The following is a 9,831-nucleotide window of genomic DNA, read 5'->3' as shown; positions in this document are numbered from 1 at the left end:
TTTCAAGCTCGGCCTAAGTTGCGTTTGCTTTTGCCGCCAATTGCAGGGGTGGCTGGTATGACATCACAGGTTCGGTGGCGGGAAATGAGCTGGTGGGTCGCATGGCCATTCCGTTTTTTCCGAATCATATAGCTTGTTTGAGCGAAGTGGGCGTTAGAAGTGGTGTCAATATGATTCTAACGAGGCCGTCTTTTGAAGGAACCAAACTTTTGTTTTGTCTTCATGGCCCTCTTAAGGATGTCGCCATCGACAACGCACAATCCCACAATTGGCCGCACCTTATCGATGTTGATAATCAAATCGACAAATTTCGCATTCCTATTTCCTCCTTGTGTGGATTCGGAAGGGTCTTTAGAGCTTGCACAGCAGGGTTGTCCCCATATTGCTGAACTGTTTTTCGAAGCGCTTGGTTAGTCTCTGCACTTTTACTTCGAAATAGTGTGTTTTCGTTCCGTCTCTGCAGTTCATCTAACCAGGTCAAATGTTGTCTGGCATTGTTCAGCATTCAATCCACTTTGCAGGTGTTTGTGACAGTCTGAAGGCTTGCCCGAAGCTATGTTTTCTTAGTGGTATCCCCTGGCTGCATGTTCAGTGTTGGGTTGTTCTATACGAAGGCATTTCTCTTTTTCTCTTATGCCACTAACACTGGCTCCCCTGATGTTCTGGCTTACGTGAACTGATGAAGTGAGAGAGCACTAAACAGAGTTTCGCTCTCCTTGGCACGAGGCGGCAATATGTAGGCTTGGTAGGGTGGAAACTGAGTCGGCACAGCAGCTGGAAGCAGCAACTTGCATATGCTTTCTACCTTGTAACTGTCTCCGGTGAAGTAAAACAAAGACGTTGCGTAACGGTCCTGGAGCTAGGAACAAATTAAACCGTCAGCGAAGCAACGAAGCACCCCAAACGGGACCTCCAAATGAATTCCCCTAATTCATTTGAATGTCCCATTTGGGGTGCTTCGTTGGCTCTGCCTGCGCGAATTTTATTGAAAAATGTAACGTTTTAAATAGTAGTATTACTAGGCTTAAAATGCTTTCTCCCAATCTCAACCTCTTGTCTTTCTTATGTTTCCATGTCCCCAATCACCTCACTTCCTTGTCAAGAAAATGGTTTGCAGCCGGTCATATTGAAAGTTTTCAATTGATAGCAGCTCATGGTAGCACAGTTCCGCATTTTGTGAGGCATCCCACTTGAAAAGTGGTGTGCAACAATTCTTAGGCATCCACAAATTGGTAAACGTAACACCATTTCTGAAAACAAAACTTGGCTCTCATGCTGAACACACGATGGCAGGGTAAAAGAGTCAAGAGTAGAAAGGTTGCCACCTTCACACGCGGCGGTGCAAGCATGTGCAAAGCACTTTCTTTGCAGATCAGTGAGTCACCTTCTGCTTTCACAATGGTATTTTGTTCGCAAAACCAATCTACAGGCCACTCCAGAAGGGTGGGGGGGTAGAGTGTCCGTGCTTCTGCATACGAGGAAACAATTGCGCCCATCGACTAGCATGCACAGTACTTCTATGCAGGTACTCAAAACCACCCTAGCGATTCTCCAATCCGCTAACTTCAAACAGGCACGCAATCAGTGGCTCGATCCTACAGTAATCGTAACTTCCGACAAGGACTATCTCCGCAGCGCCTCCAATTTTCATAGTATTCCTCTACTTCCCTGCAAGACTGCTTGCCCGGTGGCTGCAAGTGACATTCTGGTGGATACAAACTGAACTCTGCTCACCTCCCCTCCTCTTCTGTTTTCAGTGTTTTTGCAGCAAAGAAAGCCGCCGTTCCCTGGCACCCAGCGGCACCTAGGTCGGCCTTGAGCACTGGCTGTGGATCTACCTGCTGCATTCAGCTGCCAGAGCTCTGGTGGTGGCTTCGCCTCTGGGGGGGGGGGGGGGCAACTTCCCTCCTGAACTGGGTGGCACCATATTTGTATGCTACCACAGCTGTTGCCAATGGGTTTTCGCAATTGTTGCACAAGTAGTTTGGGGGTCCACAAGCTTCTGCCAGCAATTCAAGGCTCGGACACAGAGCCAAAAGTAGAGCATGCCATGGTCAAAGACAGTGATGAAATATGAGAACTTGTTTCTAGTTTCTTTTTCCAGAATTTTGTTGTTATCTTCATAGCAGCCTAATGGCACAAAAATGTGAAATAAATGCATTCAACTAAAACTGTGCATGCATTTCTTCCCCTCCCTGTCGAAATTTAGCATCCGGAGAACTCATTCACATAATTTGTGGGCCTTCATTCACACCCGCACTAGGCAACCTAGGGGTGTAAAACCCAAATTTAAACCTCTAAAATCTTGAAACTTTACCCACATTACAATTGTGCCATCATTGCAACCAAGCAAGTCATTCTACCCTGATTGGTTTTGGCACCAGCTATGTTCTTGTGAATGCTCAGGCTGAGTGAATGGCTACGCTTGGTTGCTCCTTTCCTGATTTTAAGTCTGGTTGATCCTCCAAAGGCCTGGTCGACGCCTCACCAAGCTTTGCCTGGACATCGTGATTATATTTTACACTTGTTTTGTCAGCTGTCCTAATGGTTTCAACCTTATCCGGGAACAGTGCTGAAGACACTTGAATTGACACCATCTTGCAAGACAGCATAGGCAGCCCATGCGACGGTTTTTCCTCCAAGCACAAGGATGCCAAAGGCCACATAATTTTAGTCAAGATACTGCACAAGTTCTTGACCACTAAGTTAAATGGGGACGCCCTCTTTAGTGTACAAGTGAGACAACATTCGTTAGTGTTTGAGATTAACACGTTAATCAACAGCATGCTGTACATGATCAGGGGCTCACTGCCTATCGATGAAGTGCGGCAGTGGATTCAAGAGGAATAGTGCGAACAGATTTTTAACATGAATTGAGATTTTCACTCGCGCTTTTACTGAGGTTCACGCTACTTGCATTAATAGAAAAAGATGCGAAAATGATCATGAGCACCACAAAGGCATATAGGAAATTGGTGCAAGACGTAAACCCACCAAATGTACTGACCTTTCAGCACGCCACATGCAAAACGTCCGTATTATTTACCCGCGCGCTCCTAACTGTGTAGCCGAAATGTAGGCACTGGTTACTAATGAAGTCATTTGAACAAGTTACTATAAGTGGTACCTCGTGCGTTTCGTTCGTACTGGCGATTCCGAGACGTGTTTGTGTCGGCCTAACCACTAGACGCACCACTCCGCAGCAGCAGCCACTTCCGACAAGCTTACGCAGCGGATTACGCATGCCTGAACTGGACTCCTCGGTGTCATTTTGCAGGCTGACGAGCCAAAAAAAATCGCCTATTTGTTCCAGCGACAGGGCGGACGCGGCAGGAGTCTGAACAGCTCGATCACGACGTTTCAAGAGAACCGACGGGCGTTACCAAAAAGCGCGCTGTTTCGCGGGTCGGTCTGATACGCCTCCTTCATTTTATTAAAGCAATAATGTCAGGGCTTTAAGATAGTGTCAGGCGTTTGCAGATACACATCTGTTGAGGCTGACCAAGCGCGCCTGACGATCACTCGTAGCCACGACCGGCTCGTGCTCGTATGGTACACGCAGGGCGCTGCCATTTGCTTATACAGCTACCATAACAACGCAGGCGACCACTTTACAAAGACCTTGATAGGCTCTAACAAAATTTTAAGCCAAATATATTTCAATATAAGCTTGATTTAAACACACGTTGTTTTTTTAAGCATTAGTATAATAAACACACCGGACATGACGTTGACAAGGTCACGTGGTGTGCGTCTAGGTGGCCAGGATTGTCATTCACGCGCCCAGGTGAGAGAATGTGCGGGCCAGCGCACTCTCACTCCGCCGGTGGGCAGCGCTGCGCGCGGGGCTGCGCATGTGCAGTACTCTCTCTCTCCGCGGTTTCCTCTCCTTCGGGCGCGCTGCGCATATATAGTGCCTAGAATATAACCCGTGTGCCACTCTCCGACGGCCTTTAGGTCGACGGTTTCCCTTCGCTTGCGCTTGAACCCCCTCAGCGTCGCATCACACCAGGGTTCCCGCGAGGGGATGTGGGCGTAATTTTTTTACTACCCTGAGAGGTGACCACAAAGATACCTAGTCGCCACCATCAATGTTACAATCATAATTGCAACAATCCGGGTGCCTGCGTTTGCCCAGTCAGGGTGAGAGGAAACCGATGCTGCAATACGGGGAAAACGTAGTCCAGACTGTCGTACCACGTACTGGCGCCGTACTAAACCTTCATCACACCGCAAATCCTCCTCGCTCGAGCACTCTTCTACCCTGTCCGTCTGTCATAAAAGAAGATAGAGGTGTTTTGGACGAGGCTGAACGATAAATACTTAATATTAATCATAGCAAGAAATCTCCAGGAAAACCGTTACGTGTTGGCATAAAACCTAGACATCTGCCAAAACGTCGCTCAAGGAGCTGCTGAATAAAAATGCAGTCTAGACAATGAGACAAGTGCTTTTGTCGCTTATATATTTGTCACATCCGAGAGCCATATTTTAAGCGCCATGCTTGACGTATGTTTCAGAGACGTGATTAAACAATTCTTTCACACTAAATTTCCATTCTCAAGGTTTACCCGCCAGCACGTTGGAGGAGCCAAATAACTCTCAGCATAACAAAACAGTGAGGATAGCAGAATTCGTTGATACAGCTGCATGCGAAACTGCCGCACTTTGTGCGGGGCCTTCTTTGTGTATTTTGTAAATATATATTTTGGGCGGCCGGCGCATTGCCACGTTTTCGAGTACTAATATGTTCTTAGAATGCATGACCGCTTTTACCTTTCTCCTCCTCCTCCATGCTGATGACGATGGGGACTGTGACTGAAAAAAATAGCACAAGTTTATTAGGAAATGTATAGAATTGATAACAATAATGAAAATATTGTCACGAATACAAACACTCTTCTCAAGCTTGTGTCGTAGAGCTTTGACCAATTCAGTGATAACTCGACCTAACGGAACCTGACATAACAAACTTCCCCATAAATCAAACAAATTCACTTATCCCCGCTGTTGCCCGTACGGCTCAAAGGTTGTACGACTCAAACTTACGGAATTGATCAATTGCCATTCTTGAATTAACGAAGTATTTCAAGAAGCAGCTACATATTGGGAAAGAAAAACAAAACTACGTCGTACGAACACCGTGAATATTATTGCGCCACTTCAGAAAAAAAGACGAAAGATGCAGTTTGATTTTAGGGGAAGAACCATGGGGGCCCGGGCTGTCGTCGACTTTTGTCATCACGGTCATAATATCTCGTCTATTCTAATCATACTACTACAACCCCGAAAACTTGTTTTCCAACACCTTGTGAATGAAGGTAACGCATAATAATTAAGAACACCAGGACACTGCATTTCCAATGTTTTCCGCTGAACATAACGCGAACATAAATGACAAACGGAAAACTCGTTGTCCAACTACTCCTGATAGAACGCTTCGTGTTTCAAAGACACGAGACTTTTACATCAAATCTCTATACCTCTAACCTCAACGTTTTATTTCCGTTGCCAAAAACACCAATACGCCAAGAATACACTTTTGCATTGCACGCTTCGTCTATCCCGATGTTTCACGTTAGTGAAGATATTTTTTAAAGGTTTACGACATGAACTCATCGGTCCCTGTTTTTTACTGGTGATACTACTACAACAACTGAAACTCCTGTTCTCGCTCCAGGCCTTGTCATAGACGCTATTTATTTGCTGAGGTGCTTGGCTGGGGCTGACAAAGCAACGGAGGATTGCCGTGAACGAGCTTGCATGCTTCGAAAAGTATGCATACCCAATGTTCCCGAATCTCGCCAAGGCAAAACTCCCTGGTTTGCTAGCTAGGAAATAAATTGGTTTCTTTCAGAAACCAGTAGGGCTTTATTGTTGTCACTTTTAAAAAGAAATTGTATCGGTGGGTGAGTTCGCGGTCGCCGAGTGCTGCTGTCGCCACTATTACAATAATGGCAGCTGCTGAGATGAGAACCCGCCGCGGTGGCTCAGTGGCTAAAGCGTTGCGCTGCTGAGCAAGAGGTCGCGGGTTCGATTCCCGGCCGCGGCGGCCGCTTTTCTGATGGAGGCGAAAAGCAAAAACGCCCGTGTGTACGAGATTTCGGCGCACGTTAAAGATCCCCAGGTGGTCAAAATTAATCCGGAGCCCTCCACTACGGCGCGCCTCATCGCCTGCGTTGCGTCGGCGCGTTAAACCCCACAATCAATCAAATCAATGCTGAGATGAGACACCTTTTAAACAAAAGGCTAGGTTTCTTTTTGTATTTAGGTTGTATGGTTGTAATATTGCGCGCAAAAAAACTTGGTCCACGTGAAAACCCTTTAAATGAACGTGTATTGTCAAAACTGCGTCAGGTATGTAAATTTATTTTTAAACATTCTAGACAAGATGGAAAGGAGAAACTGTAGTCATGGCACATCTGTTTCCTGGTATTTTCGGGCATTTCAAATATTTTGTCATTAAATAGTATTTTCTCCTTGTTTTCCGCAAAGAATGAAGCTAAAATATCTTTTGTGTATGTTCACGGTTTGTGTATGTAAAATATCTTTTTTTGTGTATGTTCACAAAACAACAAAACAACTTTTGTTTGATCCTACAAGTGTCAGCAGATAGTGCTTTCTGTTAGCAATGGTATGTTATTCTCTTGACACACGGGAAAACTCTATCACATCAGTCCTTTGTTTTTGAATGCTCCGCATACTCGTTGCGGATAAAGGCCCAGCGGCGAAGACCCCTCTTGATGCTGTATTTTATCAAACCCGCTTCCATGACAGTAGGGCACGAGAGATCCCATCTGCTTATTTGACAACATACTCCCTCGCGAAATAATGAATGAGCATCTTCCGTTGCGTATATATGGCTTAGTTCATGCAGAGTTTATTTCAAATCCGCGTGAGTCACCTCCATCGATGGTAACGATGTGTTGGCTTTGCTGGACCAAAGAACCAGTCTGCGGTACCCTCTCGATACCCTCTCGAAAAAAAAAAAAAAGTTCCTGCGATTTTGCAGCCGCCCCATTCCATAGAGGCGATTTCTCGTGCAAGCCGGGTGAACTTCCCAAGCGTTGTAGTCCCACACAAGGGCCGAGCGCCAGGCCGGGGAGTCGCTTGTACCTATTTTACCGGTAGGTGCCCGGCGCCACCAAGGAACACGAATTCACATGGTACCTTCCACAGCCACGCTGGACGCTCAACTCGCAACCGCCTGTGGCAGGACAAGCCGCCAGACTCTGTCACCCCCGGCAATGGCGCAACGCGGCATGATGGCCGGGGGCCCCGCCAGATGGACAAGGGTCAGGGGCCCCTCGATAGGGTAAAGGCAGCTTTCCAGGTGTGGATTCCCCTTTCAAGGGTCCGCACTCGACCAGGGACGCCTGTACCCATTAAAGAAACCGGTGGGTGCCCGGCGGCACTAGGATTCGAACCCAGCACGTTCCGCATACGAGGCGAGTGCTGTACCTCTGAGCCATCGCTGCGGTTAAAAGTTCCTGCGATTTTGCAGTCGCCCCATTCCATAGGGGCGATTTCCCGTGCAAGCCGGGTGAACTTCCCAAGCGTTGTAGTCCCACACAAGGGCCGAGCGCCAGGCCGGGGAGTCGCTTGTACCTATTTTACCGGTAGGTGCCCGGCGCCACCAAGGAACACGAATTCACATGGTGCCTTCCACAGCCACGATGGACGCTCAACTCGCAACCGCCTGTGGCAGGACAAGCCGCGAGACTCTTTCACCCCCGGCAATGGCGCAACGCGGCATGATGGCGGGGGGCCCCGCCAGATGGACAAGGGTCAGGGGCCCCTTGATAGGGTAAAGGCAGCTTTCCAGACGTGAAATCCCCTTTCAAAGGTCCGCACTCGACCAGGGACGCCTGTACCCATTAAAGAAACCGGTGGGTGTCTGGCGGTACCAGGATTCGAACCCTGGACCTCCCGCATACGAGGCGAGTGCTGTACCTTTGAGCCATCGCTGCGGTTAAAAGTTCCTGCGATTTTGCAGCCGCCCCATTCCATATGGGCGATTTCCCGTGCAAGCCGGGTGAACTTCCCAAGCGTTGTAGTCCCACACAAGGGCCGAGCGCCAGGCCGGGGAGTCGCTTGTACCTATTTTACCGGTAGGTGCCCGGCGCCACCGAAGAACACGAATTCACATGGTGCCTTCCACAGCCACGATGGACGCTCAACTCGCAACCGCCTGTGGCAGGACAAGCCGCCAGACTCTTTCACCCCCGGCAATGGCGCAACGCGGCATGACGGCCGGGGGCCCCGCCAGATGGACAAGGGTCAGGGGCCCCTCGATAGGGTAAAGGCAGCTTTCCAGACGTGAAATCCCCTTTCAAGGGTCCGCACTCGACCAGGGACGCCTGTACCCATTAAAGAAACCGGTGGGTGTCCGGCGGTACCAGGATTCGAACCCCGGACCTCCCGCATACGAGGCGAGTGCTGTACCTTTGAGCCATCACTGCGGTTTATTTCAGAAACCAGTAGGGCTTTATTGTTGTCACTTTTAAAAAGAAATTGTATCGGTGGGTGAGTTCGCGGTCGCCGAGTGCTGCTGTCGCCACTATTACAATAATGGCAGCTGCTGAGATGAGAACCCGCCGCGGTGGCTCAGTGGCTAAAGCGTTGCGCTGCTGAGCAAAAGGTCGCGGGTTCGACTCCCGGCCGCGGCGGCCGCTTTTCTGATGGAGGCGAAAAGCAAAAACGCCCGTGTGTACGAGATTTCGGCGCACGTTAAAGATCCCCAGGTGGTCAAAATTAATCCGGAGCCCTCCACTACGGCGCGCCTCATCGCCTGCGTTGCGTCGGCGCGTTAAACCCCACAATCAATCAAATCAATGCTGAGATGAGACCCCTTTTAAACAAAAGGCTAGGTTTCTTTTTGTGTTTAGGTTGTATGGTTGTACTATTGCGCGCAAAAAAACTTGGTCCACGTGAAAACCCTTTAAATGAACGTGTATTGTCAAAACTGCGTCAGGTATGTAAATTTATTTTTAAACATTCTAGACAAGATGGAAAGGAGAAACTGTAGTCATGGCACATCTGTTTCCTGGTATTTTCGGGCATTTCAAATATTTTGTCATAAAATAGTATTTTCTCCTTGTTTTCCGCAAAGAATGAAGCTAAAATATCTTTTGTGTATGTTCACGGTTTGTGTATGTAAAATATCTTTTTTTGTGTATGTTCACAAAACAACAAAACAACTTTTGTTTGACCCTACAAGTGTCAGCAGATAGTGCTTTCTGTTAGCAATGGTATGTTATTCTCTTGACACACGGGAAAATTCTATCACATCAGTCCTTTGTTTTTGAATGCTCCGCATACTCGTTGCGGATAAAGGCCCAGCGGCGAAGACCCCTCTTGATGCTGTATTTTATCAAACCCGCTTCCATGACAGTAGGGCACGAGACATCCCATCTGCTTATTTGACAACATACTCCCTCGCGAAATAATGAATGAGCATCTTCCGTTGCCTATATATGGCTTAGTTCATGCAGAGTTTATTTCAAATCCGCGTGAGTCACCTCCATCGATGGTAACGATGTGTTGGCTTTGCTGGACCAAAGAACCAGTCTGCGGTACCCTCTCGATGCACTCTTTTGAGAATACTAGTTAAATTTCAGTTTTCTGTGAAGGCTGGGTGTATTTCGTTTTTTTGCCACAAGTGTTCATTTTTCCTTGTAGCAGCTGGATGGAAGTGGGACAAATTCGCGGTGTGGCTCTCTTCAAGCCGCGTGATGCGGTTTCAATGTTCGGTTCTGTTTCAGTTCGGCGCTTTGAGTCGGGGTTCACTGCACGTGCTCCTGAAACAAGATGAAGACGCTTTCTTCCTTT

The 9,831-nt window shown here is 47.9% G+C and overlaps 1 long non-coding RNA gene across 1 annotated transcript in view; it reads right to left on the bottom strand.

Annotated features, from left to right (window-relative positions):
• Nucleotides 1–4,775: 4,775 nt before the first annotated feature.
• Nucleotides 4,776–9,831, bottom strand: part of LOC144142442 (uncharacterized) — a 72,732-nt gene continuing 67,676 nt past the window's right edge. The window contains exon 3 of the long non-coding RNA XR_013316988.1: nucleotides 4,776–4,818. This is a non-coding gene — a long non-coding RNA (uncharacterized LOC144142442). The remainder of the gene's footprint in view (nucleotides 4,819–9,831) is intronic.

The sequence above is a fragment of the Haemaphysalis longicornis genome, unplaced genomic scaffold (assembly GCF_048455015.1).
Source record: "Haemaphysalis longicornis isolate Haplotype H1 unplaced genomic scaffold, Haemaphysalis longicornis Haplotype H1 scaffold_6, whole genome shotgun sequence".
In the NCBI taxonomy this organism is placed as follows: domain Eukaryota; kingdom Metazoa; phylum Arthropoda; class Arachnida; order Ixodida; family Ixodidae; genus Haemaphysalis; species Haemaphysalis longicornis.
Note: the sequence above shows the minus strand (reverse complement) of the source record. Positions and strands in the feature narration are given on the sequence as shown.